Source organism: Sinocyclocheilus anshuiensis, unplaced genomic scaffold, assembly GCF_001515605.1.
Source record: "Sinocyclocheilus anshuiensis isolate Anshui unplaced genomic scaffold, SAMN03320099.WGS_v1.1 scaffold1146, whole genome shotgun sequence".
NCBI classification, from domain to species: domain Eukaryota; kingdom Metazoa; phylum Chordata; class Actinopteri; order Cypriniformes; family Cyprinidae; genus Sinocyclocheilus; species Sinocyclocheilus anshuiensis.
The window spans coordinates 633,900-652,901 of record NW_015539920.1 but is presented as its reverse complement, the minus strand read 5'-3'; the positions used below and the strand labels follow the sequence as shown (position 1 = coordinate 652,901).

Below are 19,002 nucleotides of genomic sequence, written 5' to 3'. Positions count from 1 at the left end.
CTCTCTCTCTCTCTCTCTCTCTCTCTCTTTACCTGATCTGAAGGCCCTGGAGCTGAAACCGCTGTGGCCATAAAGGTCAATGTCTCCCTCATGTGGTGAGTCGCTTTTGCCCTTTCTCTCTTTAGGAGAAGGTTTAAGCGATGTTTTTGTAAGAAAAACAAATTCATCATTAAGCTGTTTTAAATTTAAACCCTTACTTCTGGCCAAAAAAGTACATAATTCATAGTAACGCATCCTCCAGGGACAAAGTCCTCACATCAAAATCCACCGACATGTTTGTTTAGAACTGTGTAGACAGTGTTGGGGGTAACGCATTACAAGTAACACAAGTTACGTAATCAGATTACTTTTTTCAAGTAACTAGTAAAGTAACGCATTACTTTTTAATTTACAAGAGAATATCTGAGTTACTTTTTCAAATAAGTAACGCAAGTTACTCTTTTTCCCTTCCCCAACACTGTGTGTAGAGCTGTTTGGACTCTCATTCTGACGGCACCCATTCACTGCAGAGGATCCATTGGAGAGCAAGCGATGTAGTAATGCTAAATTGAAGAAACAAACCCTGGATGGCCAAAGGGTGAGTAAATCTTCAGCTAATTTTCATGTTTGGGTGAACTATTCCATTATGCATTCAATTAAATACACTTGTATCACACTTTCATTTTGTTTAACCACAAATTATAAATTGTAAATTTGTACCCACATAGTGTTGGATGAGGTTGATAACAAGTATAATAATAATGATATCTATAATATAATAGAACATAATATTCAACATCCCACAACTGATGAAAAAAATGAGACATCAAAAAAATGAAGAATATTCTCTATGCCCATTTCCATTGATATTAATGTTGTATGCCGTTAACGCCTACTGTATGTCAACAAATGTTTTTTTTTTTCCAAAGACACTGATAGCTTCTAATTGAAGTTTAACAAATCTGTTGGTGACTAAACCACAATCGACTCCTTTCAGCGATTATGCCATATGAAGTAGGACCACGGGTTTCAGTATTAATATCAAACCTCAAACGACGGTGGTTTGCAAGTGCATTTTATGTTGGAAAACAATCATTTCTGTCATCACTGGTACAACTTAACAGAAAACATTTTCTTGTGAAATGAATGTAACGATTGCTGTTTGATTGCATCAAGTTGTGATGTACCAGTGTACTAAACATTTGGCCTCCTGAATGTCTCCATGAGTCTGGCAGTGCATGGTGATGTTTTCACCGGGTGTGCTGTACACTTCACCTGGCCACTGGTTTACCCAGTTTTAAGTATGAGCCTTTCCTGTGACAAAGAACACAAATTTATTCTGCTTATGAAGAAACATCCAAAATATAATTTAAGTCATCTTATCTTGGCGAGCAAAGATTCAGCAATCATGCAAGCTCATATTAGTATTGATAATGAAACTGTGTGCGTAAAACGGCTTAATTTTCTTTTGCGTGATTTCTGAATGCTTGAGACTATAAAATCAATCAGACAACTGTATTAATAAAATCATAGCCATAGGTAACTGTCTAGAACTACAATTGTAATTTGTAAATAATATAATTTAATTACAATTAATGAATTAATTTACTTTTATATTTTATTAAAGTTCTATTTTGACCCCTATAGTAGGTGTTTTTTTTGTTTTTTTTACTTCCATAATATTTGACGGAGGGGGCACAACAATACAATTCTGCTTAGGGCACCCATTTGGCCAGCAGTGGCCCTGGTCCCTAATAGGGTTGGGTATCGTTTGAATTTTATCAATTCCGATTACAATTCTGCTTATCGATTCTGATTCTTTTCGATTCACAGTTTCGATTCCAATGTGATTAAACAATGATATCAAACGTCAAACTCCGATTGAATTAGTCTAAAAGAAGAAGTCATAGCCTACAAAACCTAGGATGGCTTGAGAGTGAGTAAATTATGGGGTAATTTTCATTTTTGGGTGAAATATCCCTTTAAATGCAGGGCTGTAACCACCACAGACATCGAGTTTTCCATTGACGCTTCAGTTTTTAACAATAGACTGTAAAAAAAGATGGACGACGCGTCTCCACTTCCTTCTACTAAAATAAGTGAAGCCAAAACCTTCTCAGGCCCTATTTGTGTTTTGAGCGTAACGTGCAATAAACCAATAAGAGTCTCATCTCCCATTCCCTTTAAAAGCCAGTTGCGCTTGCACCATGCGGATTCACTATTTACATGGCGGTTCTCCATAGAGGAAATGGCTTTAACCTCACACACGAGCAGACCATCTACAGGGCACAAAAATAATCTCTTACATTGTAATCCTTTCATTTTTAATATTTGGCACATTTGTGTGATGCTGCGCGTCCCTGTGTGTGTAATAAGCAGAGTGTACGCGTGTTGTGCACCTGCTTATAGGCGCATATTACTAACTATAAAAAATTTAATAAAAAATACTGCGCCATTGACTTTAGACCAGGTTTTAGTTGGTCAATGGCGCAATCATTTTCAGTTGCCTCAAAATAGCAACGCGCCAACAATGCGCCTGAACACACCTCGTTTTCAGAACAGATGGGTGCAAGTGCAATATATTCCTTCCACTATAAAAAGTGAAGCCAAAACATTATCAGGCCCTGTCCCAAATCGCACCCTAAACCCTCGCAGTCTTCCTCTGAGTCCACACTTTCATGAAGTAATGCCGCTTTGACTGTCGGGTAGAAGTTTGCTGCGGAGCTCACCTCAGTGCGGGCTCGGCAGAAGTGCGGATCGAGGGTGCATAGTGGCCGCAAAGGGGCTCGCGAGCACCATTCTGAAAGCTAAAATGAGGAATGGGACACTCTACAGTCTCGTGGACTTAACAGACAAGCGCACGCGGCGGCCATTATGTCTGCAAGACCGCAAGTGCACATGAAGTGTGCAATTTGGGACAGGGCCTCAGTATGGCCGCGCTCATCTTGCGAAAATGACGTAATTTGGAGCCCGAGTCTGCGCAGTAGATCGTGAGGTGGAGCCGCGGTATCAAAGTCCTGCCCAAACTCCTGCAGACCCAATTGCAAGATCACAATCATGACACCACAACCCGTTTTTATAGCATCAAATAACTGATTAAAATAAAACTTATTAGAAAGAATAACTCTTACATGACAGCATGATAAGAACTACCTAAAATGACGGAAACCATCTTTGGAAAAAAAATAATTTTAAGTGTAATTTGACTATTTAGTTTGTCTCACGTCCCATTAGATTACATGAAGAGGTTGGGGTTTATGACCTATACTGGGTCCAGCCACCTGGGGCAATCGAAACGTTTTGGCTTCACTTTTCAGCGCTTGTGCAGCACAGTTGTTTTTAACAATGAAACAGTGCAAGATGAGAAGTAGTTAAACATTTAATATTTGACAACTGTTTTATGACAGAAATGTTAAACAGCAAAAAGTAATATCAAGTGCATACAACACAACTTTTTTGCTGCATATTAGGCATACAAATAAAAGAGATTGTGTGCATATTTTTAAATAAAAATATTGCTTTCATTATTATAAAAATCTTTATTAAAAATATTACCTTCATTATAATTTGATTACAAAAAGATATATATATATATATATATACAGTGGGTACGGAAAGTACAGACCCCCTTAAATTTTTCACTCTTTGTTATATTGCAGCCATTTGCTAAAATCATTTAAGTTAATTTTATTTCCTCATTAATGTACACACAGCACCCCATATTGACAGAAAAACACAGATCCCTTTATTGTTCTTTATTACCCTAAAAACATTTAAATCCTTTAATTAATTTAATGATTGAAAAATGATTAAAAACATGGTTAGGCCTTTTTAAAATGGACTTGATTAATTAGTGCAATCGGTCACTAGATGGCTCTCATTAATTTATTCTCATACTAGTTTGACAATTTGAAGTGGAAATGTGACAAAAGGTTAGTTTAGGGAGATTTTGCTATCGCAGATCTGTCACAATCCACAAAGTGTTATATAAGAATGTTCTCTTGTAAGTATCTTCTGCTTTTGATGTCTTTGGAAATAATGATGGTTAACATTAGGCTAAATGTGATTTCTTTCCACAGTGATTGGGGGAAAAAAAGCTGATTTTATTTCCTTAAAGGATTTTGCAATTATAACCAGGGTATTAAGTAGCCAAATGTTAGTGTAAACTTTTTTACATAAGTAGGCCTGCCAGATATGGGTGGCATGTCATAACATTTTTTAATATGACTGACTTTGTCTTTTAATGTGAATTTAATAAATACATCGTAAGTTACTAATTATAACACTTTCATTCTACAGAAAGAGAGCAAAGATCATTTACATTATCAAAGAACATTATCATTGACTTCAGTCTAGCCAGAGTTCAAGCACTCTCAGAACTCCCATTATAATGAAGCTGTTTACACTTTGAAATGAATATCTTGCTTACATCGTACGCACATCTGCACTTTGTTTTTTTTTCTGATGAGAGAATTCGCCAGAGAGCAGAATTTAGTCGGTGAGCGCGTGCACTGAACAAAACACTGGTGTTTCGGCGATGACTCATCTGAACGTCTCTGATTAGCCATTGAATTCATAAGCTCAACAGAATCGTGTGTGATTGGATATAATGCACAGCACTGCAAAAACGCATCTGTCTCTGGCTCAGCGCCAGCCAAAGCGCGAGCGCAGATTTGAATTTAGAATCTGGTGATGTGCCGAACTGAACATTCTAATAACAAATATCACAATATCAAATATATATAAAAAATATTATTCTGTTATTTTTTTTAATTTTCGAAGCTGCATTCAAAATCCACTTGGCTCAAAAATCTGAGGGGGCACGTGCCCTATGGAAGGCCAAAAGGGCCTTCTTAAACAGGAGATTGCTGGCTCTAATATTGTGCATTGTGTATTTTTTGGTCCCCCAGGGAAATCAGGAAATGGCCTGATATTAACTTAAAATGGGTGTTCTGGTTGGTATATTTAAATTATCTGCATATATGGTGCACTGTAAATGACTCTTTTTAATTTTTTACTCGAGTGCATATACTCAAGTAACACAGTACGCAGTATGCAGTCTGCAGTATGGGATTGGCTGATGAACGGTCAGATGCAAAACAGGAAACCGTACCACCCAGTCAAAGGCTGCCTTGGTCATTTGGCACTTCATCAGTGTATTGTTAGAGGAAGTGTTTTTAGTGTTACTTGAGTATATGCACTTGAGTAAAAAAGTCAAAATGGTATTTTACAGTGTACCATAAATGCAGATAATTTAATTATTAAAAAGATATTAAATCGTAAATAAACTGAATTAAAATAATAAAAAAAAAACTCAAAATACATTTCAGTAAAAAAGCAAAATCTTGGTATGTGTTTGATCATGATATAATCAGAGGCGTCATGCCCATTCAAACCGAGGGGGCACTATAGAAGGCCACAAGCGCCAAAAACATGTGAATTTTAACATGTCAACAACACGTTAAATATGCGTATTTCACGTGTTAAATACATGTTGTTTGCGCGCGAAAAATCAGTGCGTTAAATACACGTATTCAACATGTATATAACGTGTTAAATACGTGTCAAATACGCGTTAAATACGAGTGAAATACGCATTAAAAATTAGTTTGAACGGGTCCTATATAATAGATGCTCTTTTGAAAATTTTAGCAATTTAAAAATATTAAAAAAGGATTTTTTACACGGCACCCCTGCTCTTGACAGACCCCGGTTGGGAAACACTGGACTAGGCTACCACCATTTACCATGCAATAGATCAGCTTATTTAGCCTGTTTATGTAGTCCTTTTTTGTCTTTTTTGTAAAGCCTATAGAAATAATATATTAAAATTGCAGTTTTATGAAAAATTAGATAAAAATAAAATTGCCTGATTTTTCGACACTTATTCCTTTTTGAAAATAAACACATTAGTGTTTAGCATCAAAGTTAGCATCAAAGCATTGACATTTTCGTGGAGAAATCAGTTACAATGGGGGTAAGCAAAAATGGTTATAAAGTTAAAATATAATTTTAGACCAGCTCCAAGACACCTGATCCAGCTAATCAAACTCTTCAGGACAGTGGCCCTCCAGGAACTGAGTTTGACACCCCTGCCCTATAAAGTCATGAGAACAATAGACTGCACACACGTTGCAATCATTCACAGCTCTAAAACAACATGAGGCTGGTTTTGTGAATAGAAAGTATGTTGTACTGTAGGTCTATTGTACATGTGAGCTTTCAGTGACATAAATTCTGATTTAAAATAGTAATGAATATGTTAACACACTGACCTACTGTACAATTCATCATGCAGATGATTTGTATGAATGTATGATCACAAGCTTGGATGTCAACTGGCCTGGCTCAGTCAGAGTCTGTGTTCTGTCAGTGCTTGAGGAAGGTAAAGTAAGTGGGGAACTGAAAAAAATTAGTTAGCATTAATAGCGCAGTCTCATTTGAGTAAACTGCTGGTTAGGTTTAAAACCCGCTACAGGTCCCCTGGCAGGTCAACAAAGCCAACACTGAGTAGTTGCAGGGGTTTGAATTATATTTTCTCTTGATCTGCTGCCAATAACACTGAGTTCTTGCAGGGGTTTGGTTAATAGCTTTAAGGTCAAAGTTGACAGAGAAAGTTCATGAGCTGCTTCATGGCATCAACAAAGCCTGATTGCATTGGTTTGGTTTTGTCAAATCAAAACTATTCCTGTAACCCTGAGTTTGTTCAGCTACCTTCATGGTATAGGTCAATGAGCAGATTGCAGTACAATTAGTCTTCTGTCCTAGCCTTTTAATATTTTCAGTAAGCCAATCAAGTCTGTCACATTGCTAAACCAGCATATAAACTGTCACAAAAGCAGCCATAAATGTAATTCTAGCTGTTACGAAGTGTACAGTAGGCTTCTCAGTAGCAATCCAGATTACTTGCAGATACTGTATAAACTATATGTGTGTGGTTCTGAAAAACAGAGCTACTTAGTATTTTTATGTTTATTTGTTTACTTAAATGTTATGAAGTGCTTTAACAAATGACCTCATCATTTCACAGATAAATTGCTTTAATACCAATTTTCAGGGGGGCCTAGGACTTTAGTACAGTGGAATACTTCTGCTGTCAGGAAAGCCAAATCAAGTTCTTATACCTGTCTTGACCTAAGTACAAGCTCTCATTCTATTCCTGAAATTCTTGTATAAAGACTATATAAGAATTATAAAGTAATAAGTGTAACCTGCTGGATATAGCTGTAAATGTAAGCACAATAAAAGCTCATGTTGTTTTCCAATGACAGATATTGACTACAATGGTCTGTATCTTAAACCTGCATTGCTTGCTTACCTCCACTGTAACTGATTTCCCCACACAAATGATAATGATTTGATGCTAACTTAAGTTTGATCACTGTTAAAGCTAGAATGTTCACTAATGTGTTTATTTATAAAAAGGCATGAGTGGAGAAAAACGAGGCAATTTAATTTTTATCAAATTTTTCATAAAACTGCAATTTAAATATATTATTTCTATAGGCTATACAAAAAAGACAAAAAAGGGACAAAATAAATAGGCTGAATAAGCTGATCTGTTGCATGGTAAATGGTGGCAGCCTAGTCTATGAATGGTACACCCTTCCTTAGCTCACAGAAATGGTTTGACCCAAGTATTCAGGAGCCAATGACACTGACCCGTTCAAACTGTTTTTAGCGCATATTTCACGCGCATTTAACACATTATATACATGTTGAATAAGCGTATTTAACGCACTGATTTTTCATGCGCAAACATCATGTATTTAACGCGTGAAATACGTGTATTTAACGTGTTGTTGACGTTAAAATTCACATGTTTTTGGTCCTTTGGGCCTTCCATAGTGCCCCCTCGGTTTGAATGGGCATGACGCCTCTAATTATACCACGATCAAATACATACCAAGATTTAGCATTTTTACTGAAATGTATTTTGAGTTTTTTTATTCTTTTAATTCAGTTTATTTATTATTAAATATCTATTTAATATTTAAATTCTCTGCATATATGGTGCACTGTAAAATACTATTTTGACTTTTTTACTCGAGTGCATAATACTCAAGTAACACTAAAAACCCTTCCTCTAACAATACACTGATGAAGTGCCAAATGACCAAGGCAGCCTTTGACTGGGTGGGACGGTTTCCAGTTTTGCATCTGACCGTCCATCAGCCAATCCCATACTGCAGACTGCATACTGCGTACTGTGTTACTTGAGTATATGCACTTGAGTAAAAAAGTCAAGAGAATCATTTACACCATATTTGCAGAGAATTTAAATATACCAATCAGAACACCCATTTTAAGTTAATATCAGGCCATTTCCTGATTTCCCTGGGGGATCAGGGAGCCAGCAATCTCCTGATTAAGAAGATGAAGCAGAAGAAAAAAAAAATATATATATATATACAGTTTTTATAAATATGTATTGTTCTTGGCTAATTTATTGCAATGGTACATATTAGTACTTTAAAAGTACATATAGTTTTTGAAAAGATACTGCCCCAGTGACAGTTTTGTAAAACAATATTTCTGACTTTCTGTACTTTCTGAAAATATAAATGTGTTGATAGTTCGAACAATGCAATCTTGCAGAATGTTATTTAGTCAGTTTTCATTCAGTTTGCATAGATATGTTTTTTTTTTTTTACTTTTATTAGTTTTAATAATTACAAGGAAGGCTCAGGAAATTATGATTCATGCTAATATTACACAATTTGGAACTTTGGAGTGCTGATTTAGTCACAGAATTAAATCATGAAACTGAATTGGCCTCAGTTGACTGGAGACAATGTATAATGAACTTTTATGCTTTCACTTTAATTTCTGGAGAAAATATCTGTTTTCAGAAGCTTGCAGGCACAGTATAAGGCAACTCAAAGCCTTATACTGTGCCTGCAAGCTTCTGAAAACAACAATAAATACACAGACAAAATACTTTAAGAAATTTTAGCCTTTCTTTAGGTCAAAAATGACCGTTAAAGTCAAGACTAGGGCTGAACAATATGGCCAAAATGTATATCACAATATATTTCTTGAATGAATGGTATAGTGTATAATGTTACAATGTTACAAAAAACTGTTTATTTCAGATAAATGCTGGTCTTTGTATCTTTCATCAAAGAATCCTGAAAAAAATGTACTTAACTGTTTTAAATATTGATAATCAGCAAATCAGCATATTAAAATGATTTCTGAAGGATCATGTGACACTGAAGACTGGAGTAATGATGCTGAAAATTCAGCTTTGATCACAGCAATTAATTACATTTGAAAATATATTCAAATAGAAAGCAGTCATTTTAAATAGTAAAAATATTTCAAAATTGTACAGTTTTTGCTGTACTTTGGATCGAATAAATGCAAGCTTTGTGAGCAGAAGAGACTTCTTTTAAAAAAACAATAAAAATCTTACTGTCAAAAAATCTTTGACTGGTATTGTAGGCTGATTATTCTTATAGATTGAAACAAATGTGCTTCAGCCAGTATAAAGAGTATGAAAAGTGCTCCGAGTTGCTGCAGAAAAAAATAAAAAATTGAGCAACAACAAAAACGTGTTGCTGGAGACGGGCTTATTATTGAAAATGCAAACTGATTGTCTGCCAGCAGGAGGCGCTTTGAGAGTGGCAGAAACAGCAGTTTCCCCAATAATGGCTGTATTCAAAGCAGCTCCACTCATGAATGCTACTTTATCAGATAAAATAAAAATGACATTGAAACTTTTCTGAAGAAGGTTACCTTCAGAGATGCATTCATATAAAACACCCGCGCCTCGTTTTGATTTTGAAATGTGCAGTGCTCATGTTTATTTAGTCAAACGCCACAAATAAATCAATGTATGGGAAACACTGGTAATGTATATCGAAATATCGGAAATGTGTTTAAAAATCATATCACCGTTATTGAAAAAAAAAATATTGCGATACATATTGATATTGAATTACTGTCCAGCTCTATTAAAGACCATTATACAGTGTGATTGTGCTAGTTAAGATGGAAAGTTTTTTTTAAAATTTTTTTATAGAAATATATACAAAAAGAATAGGAAATGAAACTGCTTATTTATTTGAAACCAGAAATGTTTATTGGGAACTGCATGACATTTTCAAAAGTCTGTGCCAGCTGGTGCAGAATTGACGAACATGATACCATGTGTGCTAACTGCTGTTAAACTCATTTCACAAGCATACTAGTGCCCAGGATACACTTGAAACTGCCTTATAATATTGGATTACATTGAACTATTGCATAGAAGATTGCATATAATTGAACATAACAGCAAGTCTTTAACAAGCGTGATGCAGATTACATTGCCAGGGGGTGTTGGTTTAACATTGTGTTTTATTTTCCCCCACACCCAAGCTAACCAAAACCACATAACATGAATTTACGTACATTAATTCACCCAAAAATTACATTCTTACCAAAAAAAAAAAAATCTTGCAAACAGCTTTTCACCTCACAAGACATTAATTACTGGACTGGAGTGGTGTGGATTACTTGTGGATTATTTCATTGTTTTTATCAGCTGTTTGGAGTCTCATTCTGACGGCACCCATTCACTGCAGAGCATCCATTGGTGAGCAAGTGATGTAATGCTACATTTCTCCACATCTGTTCTGATAAAAACATAAACTCATCTACATCTTGGATGGCCTGAGGGTGAGTAAATGTTCACCAAATTTCTATTTTTGGGTAAACAATTAATTTAATGTAATATTTACATTTACAAAGGTCCTCAGACCTTTTAAAGATAATTTTAGTCATTAAAGTCATATTTACAATTTGAACAATTTCAGTGCATAATAAGATCTAAGTCAACAAACATTTATTTTCCTCTTTGATCTGTCATTTCTTGTTGGACTGCACGTGTTCTTTTCTTCACGTTTGCGTAGGTTGCTTCATCTTCCAGGACGTTGTCAGATCAGAATGGTCTCATCACACTACTTAAAAAAAACAAAATATGTTAGAGACATCTCAAACAATGTAGATTCTATTGATGAAGTATTCTCTTTTAATTATAAATGTTAAGGCACACGCAGTGTTGTTTTTTAGTCACAGTTTTGCACATTAATATCTGCATGCATGAGTCTTCGGTGTGTTGTTATCAGTTTTAACAGCTAGCTGAAGTGCGATGGTTCCAGGTAGCACTTTTTTTTGACAGTCCTGTTCCGCACGTACATATTATGTACTTGCTTTAGTATTTACAATAACTGGGTAATAACTAAATACTAACCCTGAACCTATCCCTAAACCTAACCCTAGCCCATGCAATTACTCTATATTATGCAGTACTTTCTTAGGTTACGCATACATTTTAGCATACATCACGGTATGATTTTTCCCAGTATAACAAAAGGAAAAGTATTAAGCCTTGAAACATTTTTAATAAAGATAATTGTTTTACTAAGTTCAATCAAAAAACAAAATAAATGTTACATTTGTTTAGAGCATTTTCTATACATATATAATAACTACAAGTCAAGCTGCAATACCAAACAGGACTACACGGAGATGCCAACAGACCAGTCGCCATAACCTGACTGTATATAGATATATAATGTGGCGATCTGAAGGCGGCATCACCAGTGAACTGTTCATCCGTCAGAGTGAGTGTTCGTGTCTGTGTTTGGGAGTCTTCATAAACACCACTGACCACCACAGCCCTCCCGGAACTCATAGAGATCGCACTTTGGTGCACAAAGTCGCTTTCGCACTTTGGTGGTGCATTGCCCTATCTCCCTAATGAAGAGACCGCCCCAGCTTGTAAAATAAAGTGCAACCAGGTTCCATCAAGCAATTCTTTTACATGCATAACACAAACAACACATTAAAGTCACACTGAAAATCAACACCTCCAAGAACTTGTCAATAAATGTCTAAAGAACTGATGCGCTGCTCAGAAACAGACTTCTGCGTTACTAATAGCTGTGAAAGTAAAAAGTTTTGTCACCGATACAAAGTTGTACTCACCCCCAAGTTGTCATAAACTCTACCTTTCAGGCAGTTTATGTAAATATCTGCATCACTGCCTTTCTCTTTTCTGCTTTTCATAAAATGATAGATAAAAATCATTAGTAAATGTTCTGATATGTAGTTATGTATCAAAAATTATATTATACACTACAGTCAAAAGTTTGGAATCATTAAGATGTCCTGTTTTATGATATGAGCCTTTTTCACCAAAGCAAAACAATACAGCAAAAAGAGTAATATTCTGAAATATTATTACAATTTAAAGTACAGTTTCAATTACAATTTTCTATTTTAATATATTTTGAAATTTAATTTATTCATGTAATGCAAAGCTGAATTTTCAGCATCATTACTCCAGTCTTCAGTGTCTCATGATCCTTCAGAAATCATTCTAATATGCTGATTTGCTGTTCAAGAATCATTTCTTATTATTATCAATGTTGAAAACTATTTTTGTGGAAACTGTGATACATTATTTTCAGGATTCTTTGATGAATAGACCGTTTAAAATAATAGCATTCATTTGAAATCTTTTGTAACATTTGGTATGTTTAATGCATCCTTGCTGAAAAAGTATTAATTTCTCTCTAAAAAAAAAAGTTATCCCAAACTTTTGAATGGTAGTGTATCATAGTTTAAACAGAAATATTAAAAATATATATAATAAAGTAAAATAAATAAATAAATAAATAATCTAATATGCAAGTCAGCATATTAGAATGATTTCTGAAAGATCATGTGACACTGAAGACTGGAGTAATGATGCCATCACAGGAATAAATTACATTTCAAAATGTATTCAGATAGAAAACATTGATTTTAAAAGAGACTTAAAAAAAAAAAAAACCTAAACAATATTAATGATTGTAAAAATTTGGACTGGTACTGTATATAAGTTTATACTGTATATACTTTTCTAACTCAGACTTGTTTGGGGTTGTCTTCATTTCAGTCTGTTCATTCTTCCAAGTTACAAGTTGTTGTTTAGCTTTGTTCCCACTGAAAAGAAGAGGGATTTTAAAGTTGTCAGGAAACAAAGGAGAAACAAGAAGGAATACCAAGACAAACTGATTGAGTGAGTAATGTGTAGCTTACGAGAGAGAGAGAGATCCTTACCAGCGTTTTCTAACAACATACACTAAAATGCAGACTAAACCAACTACAACAGCTGATGCACCAGCAATGTATTTTATTATGCCTGTGAAAAGAAGCAAACAAATATTTAAATTAATTATTTTTGCAATAAAACAATGATAGAGTGTTTAAAAAAAAGACTGAATATGAAGTCTCACCATTTTGAGGAGCTTCTAAAATTATGGAAGAATTTCCCAGAATGTTATTGGCAAAGCACTGGACAGTCTCAGGGAAACCCAGCCAACCCTGTAGGGTGAATATGGTAAGAGACTAATTTTGTTTAATGCTGGTGCTGGAGAAGGTTTTCAAGGAATCTGGACCAAACCACTTGACTTCACTGGGAGGGTTGGAGTCCACAATACAGGCACAGACTGTCAAAATCATAGTCTGGCAAGAAGATTCACTTTTAATTTCAGGAGGATCTAGATAGATAGATAGATAGGAGTATTAGCTATCATAAATCATAATGATCTTCTTTCACTAACAGTACCAATTGAAATGGTTGAACCGAGGCCTTTCACTCATACTTACACAGTATATTAAGTTTCTGTGAACCAGAACTGTTTTTTCCCTCTGTGTTAATGACTGTACAGGAAATGGCCTCAGTATGTCGAGATACTCTCTCCAGTTTGTAAATGGGGCTCTTTGCTAATGTTGTTCCAGTTGAGCTGAACCACTGGTAGCTGTTTGCAGGAGGGTTGCTGTTACTAGAGCAGGTCAGTTCAACAGAGTCATTCTCCTTCACTGAGGGTTTAGTGAGCACGTTTACATTATATGGAGGATCTGATTGACATAAAATTTTGATACAATGTCAAACATTCAGTTAATTTAATATATGTTTTTACTAAAAGCAATTTAAGTTAGTACGTAGAAGTTTGTCGTCTGATACCATTGAATAATGTAGTCATACAAGGAACATTTATGCTGCTACACTCGACACACCCTAGAAGAACACTTGAATTCCAAAAAGAACCGTTTAGTGAACAGTTCTTAATAGAACCACTTTTCTCTTAGTGTTAAGAACATTTATCTAAAGAAACTTTTCCACTTTAAAGAACCTTATGTCCAATGGAAAGTGTCCAATGATGTTAAAGGTTCTTCATGGAACCATAAATGACAATGAAGAACTTTTATTTTTAAAGGTTAAAATACTTCAAATACTTAAAATACTTTCTCCAAACAATAAAGGGCCAGTCATACAAAAAACTCTACTTACACAGCACATGAATTTTCTGTGGACCAGAACTGTTTTTTCCCAGTGTGTTAATGGCTGTACAGGAAATGGCCTCAGTATGCCGAGATACTCTCTCCAGTTTGTGAGTATGTTTGTTTCCTAACAACATCCCATTTGAGCTGAACCAGTGGTAGCTGTTTGCAGGAGGGTTGCTGTCACTGGAGCAGGTCAGTTCAACAGAGTCATTCTCTTTCACTGAGGGTTTAGAGACCACTTTTACATCATATGGAGGATCTGATTGAGACAAAATGTTGATAAAACGCTATTTATTACCTCAACAATGGTCTCACCAGGCTAACCCTGTGCCAAGGATTCATTTCGTTTCATAAGACTGTGGTTTTCAACCAGGGGGTCTCTGCAGACATTGCATATTTTGGCCACAGGATCATTCAAAAGTATTGAAATTAATATATCATTATTAATATTAATATATTAAGATAATGGGGGATTTTGAGTCAAAAAGGTTGCAAACCACAGTCCTAAAACTATTAACAGCTAACAAGACAAGATGTGAATTAGCATCTGATCATTTATTTGTCTTAAACTCACATAGTCGACTTACATTTAACTTTGAGTGTTTTGTAGTCTGTCACTGTCTTCCCTTCAAACTCTGCAGAGCAGCTGAGATGTTTATTATGGTCTTCTCTAGAAGGGGTGAAGGCCAGGGTGTAAGATGTAAGCTTCAATTGACCGGGATTTTGCGGCTGTGATAGACTCGAGTGTGTGCCGTCATGGTTCCAGGTGACACGAGGCAGGTCTGATGGACAGGAATGAGACACGGCACAGGTAGCAGTCACCGGTTTCCCTGATGTCATTTCCTCTTCCACAGAGACGGTAGGAATCTCTGGTGTTTCTGGTGAAGACACACAAATTGTTGATGCAACAGTTTTTCCACCACTTCTCATACCTGACACATTAATTGAAATATTAATTTGTATATTACACAACAAATCATAGTGATTAACCCTCATGTTGTGATTCAGTCATTTTGATCCGGAGAGGATTTTCTTCTTCCAGAAAATTCTAGCTAATGTTATGACGGGCTTCCAAAAAAAAAAAAAGATTTATAAATTACTCATTATGCTATATTATTACCAAATTTTGGATTTAATCTTATCAAATTGTGTTCTTAAAGTAAGCATAGGTTTTGTATTTCTTTTTTGAACGGACTGATCATAGACCTCATTGTTCCTTCCTAGTTCATACAGTAGAGCATGGCGCTAGCAACACCAAGGTTGTGGGTTTGATTTCTAGGGAATGCATAAACTGAAAAGAAAAGAAAAAATGTATAGCACTGAATGCAATGTAAGTCTCTTTGGATAACAGCATCTGCCAAATGCATGAATGTAAATTGGGTGTATTGTTTTCGAGTGAATATTGCCAAAATTATTCACAAATAAGGCTGAATTTTTCACTCAAAAACTGCAGATGCACAAGCTAAGTTATAGAAAACATGCTGACAAACGATTTAATCCAACATGCATGAAACCTTTTCATTACACAAAATGTTCTTTGTAGTGGAAAATGTTTTTTTTAGATGATTAAAATGTTCTTCACGCTAAGAAAAAAGTGGCTGTTTTAGAAGCTTCATATTCATGGGGAACTAAAAAACATGGTTCTTCTGTGTCATCACTGCGAAAAAATAAAACCCTTTTGAAACCTGAGTGAAGGTAACCTTAAAACCTTTTAATTGAACAAATTTCTCTTACCTTTCACTGTTACAGAAGTTTTATTCTGCACATAGCTGAAATTGTCCAGATCTTTAATCTCAATCCGGAATATGAATGGTCCAGTGTCACTGCTGCTCAGAGAGCTGATTTTCAAAGAACAGTTGTTTTGGCGCAAATCACCAGTGAGACTAGTGCGACCTTTGAATGTGTCACTGATTTTTGAGGTGTCTGTATGGTATACTGTAAATTCATAAAGTCCTTTGTACCAAATCCCTGTAAATTCTGTGTATGTTTTTCCCTTTGCAGGGTAGCTGAAAGTACAGGGAATCACCACACATGATCCAGACAAACCCACCACTGATTTTGGCATTTCAGCACTCCATTCCACAGCAGTAGGTGACACTGAAAGCAGAATGACTCAAAATTATTTTATATTTTTTCTTAACAATTTAGTAACCAATTCAATTATTTTATATGTTACAAATGTCAATTTTAATGTTATACCAGTGACATTACATCATAATTAAACATTTTTAATGGATTTCCTTTTGTTTTAGTATGAGCCTAAATTCTTTTCCAAGACACTCATCTTGGTTCATCTAATAGTTTCCTCCCCATAGATGTCAGAAAGTAGACTGTAATTCATTTGTGTGAGGAATGACTCAGTATACTTTATTGTTAATACTGCAATGGCCCAAGAGCAGAAAAAACTGAGAATTAAAGATTTTTTTTGCATGTGTGTAAAATTCACTACATGAAAAGACTAAACACTGATTATGTACAACTTAAAACTGTCATACATAACCATTTTATGTAGTTATATTTTACTAACCTCTGAGCCAGAGAAAGAGTGACAGTAAACAGCTCCAGAAAACCATCTCTGCATCAAAGTTCAGCGCCTGGGAATAAATGTTGTCATTATTTACGGCTCTTCAGTTCCCAGTAACCACTAAGTATTGTTTTAGAATGACAACATAGTTTCATTTCTCACTGTTTATTGAGCACGTGCAGTGCGGCATTTGCAATAAACTAGTTATTTAATAAGGGATTTAAATAATACATATTTAATAAGGGATTAAAAAAATGTAAATGAGTAACTTACTTAATGTTGTGTCCTCAAACGGTGCCTGAGGTCATCAGAAGAAGACTGATGTGCTAAATATCCGAGAGCTTCCTTCCCCCTGTATCTGGCTGAGCGTGATGCTTGTGATAATTTAGTCACTTCCAGGGTGGCGCTAGGGGTGGGTTAATGGAAGGCCCGAATGTACTTTTTATTACCGTGTCTTGTGCGCATCATTTAATGTGCATTAAAATAATTTATATTAAACCAGCACTTAAACAGCAAAATGCTGCTGCTTCAGGTATTTGTAACTTACTGTAGGCTATAACTTCATAGTACTGATCTCAACACCTGTCAAAATTAGATTGTTACGGTATAGCAACAAATATAGACTGTTTAATCATGTTATTATATGCACAGACTTTCTAGGACACACGCACGTATTTACACTCTTAAAAATAAAGGTGCTTCAAAAGGTTCTTCAAGCGATGCCATAGAAGAACCATTTTTGGTTCCACAAAGAACTATTCAGTCAAAGGTTCTTTAAAGAACCATCTCTTTCTTACCTTTTTGTAATCTGAAGAACCTTCTTTCGCCACAGAGATCCTTTTGTGAAACTGAAAGGTTCTTCAGATGTTAAAGGTTCTTTATGGAACCATTTAGACAAAAAGGTTCTTCTATGGCATCGTGAAGCACCTTTATTTTTAAGAGTGTAGAGCGATTATATGAACAGATTGTTTAGCATTTAGAATGGTCTGTGGCAGACTTTCTGCCATAGCGATCGTTCTGCGCAACGCCGATGCATCTCGAACAAGCCTAAAATTTGAAAGCACCAAAACAAACATGCCCATACCCCAAAATGGTTTCAAATGAAGCGGAAGTATTTTATAATTAATGTGATGTGATAGAAATCATTCACTTGCTCTTGTAAAATAATTTCTCAGTCTCTATTGACTGTGTGTACTCTCCACATCACTGATCCTGTTACCAGACATGTTTCCTTTGTCCCGCTCAATCAGACCATGGTGGGCGGAGTATCAGTGTAAATATAATCTGACAACAAGGCAGACAAATAGACAATGAGCAATTTTTTATGGCAGCTACCACTTAAATGTTATTATTATAATTTTTTTTATCATTTTTCAGAAAGCATTTAAAAGTTGAAGCTGAATTGTCCTGTTATTTTCTGTAATTCTTACTATTTGTTGTTATTTCTGTTAATGTTTTGTTGTTACTGTTTTAGTGATTTAGAGATCTAAATCTGTTTATTTGTTTGTTGACTCTCACACTTGTTTAGATTCATAGGCTGATTCTTGATGTTCAAACCATTATTATTTTTTTTTTGGTGAACAAAAATTTCCTACATAACACCTGATTGCTCAAACACACTGTGTGGTGGTAACAACAATTGATGGTGCTTTATATAATCAGAGAAAAGACCTGCATGTTCTTTCAGTATTCTAACCTACTTACAAATGCACCTGAATATGGCCAAAAAATGTGAGAAAACCAGTATGTACAGCACATAGCGCCCCTATTTTGATAACTCCGCCCACACGTACGTACACAACCTTGGCAGCGACGATGGTGGATCTGCCATGCCTGCCGGCCGCAGCATATTCAAGCAAAAGCCAACATAGAAAAGTGTTGCAAAATTTACATAACTCACCTATCGAGAAGAAACAAAGCAACATCGGCATCCGATTCCCTTCCGCTCCTTTATTTCTCTCCGCCGCTGAAAAGCTGATCCTATATTTATGCAGTCTTATCTCTTGCCTGATCGTAGCTTTTTTAATGTTTTGTTCCTCCGAAATATTCCTCTTTTTTTACCTGCCATCTCTCGCTATCTAGTCCATCTGATAATATCCATCCTGTGCACTCACTGAGCACTCTCTTCTCCCTATCATTACTAGACACGCCCCTTACTGCTGATTGGCTGTGAGTTT

General features: G+C 35.5%; 1 pseudogene; it reads right to left on the bottom strand.

Annotated features, from left to right (window-relative positions):
* The window catches only part of LOC107686526 (myelin-associated glycoprotein-like), a 33,718-nt pseudogene that overhangs the window by 571 nt on the left and 14,145 nt on the right, over window positions 1-19,002 (bottom strand).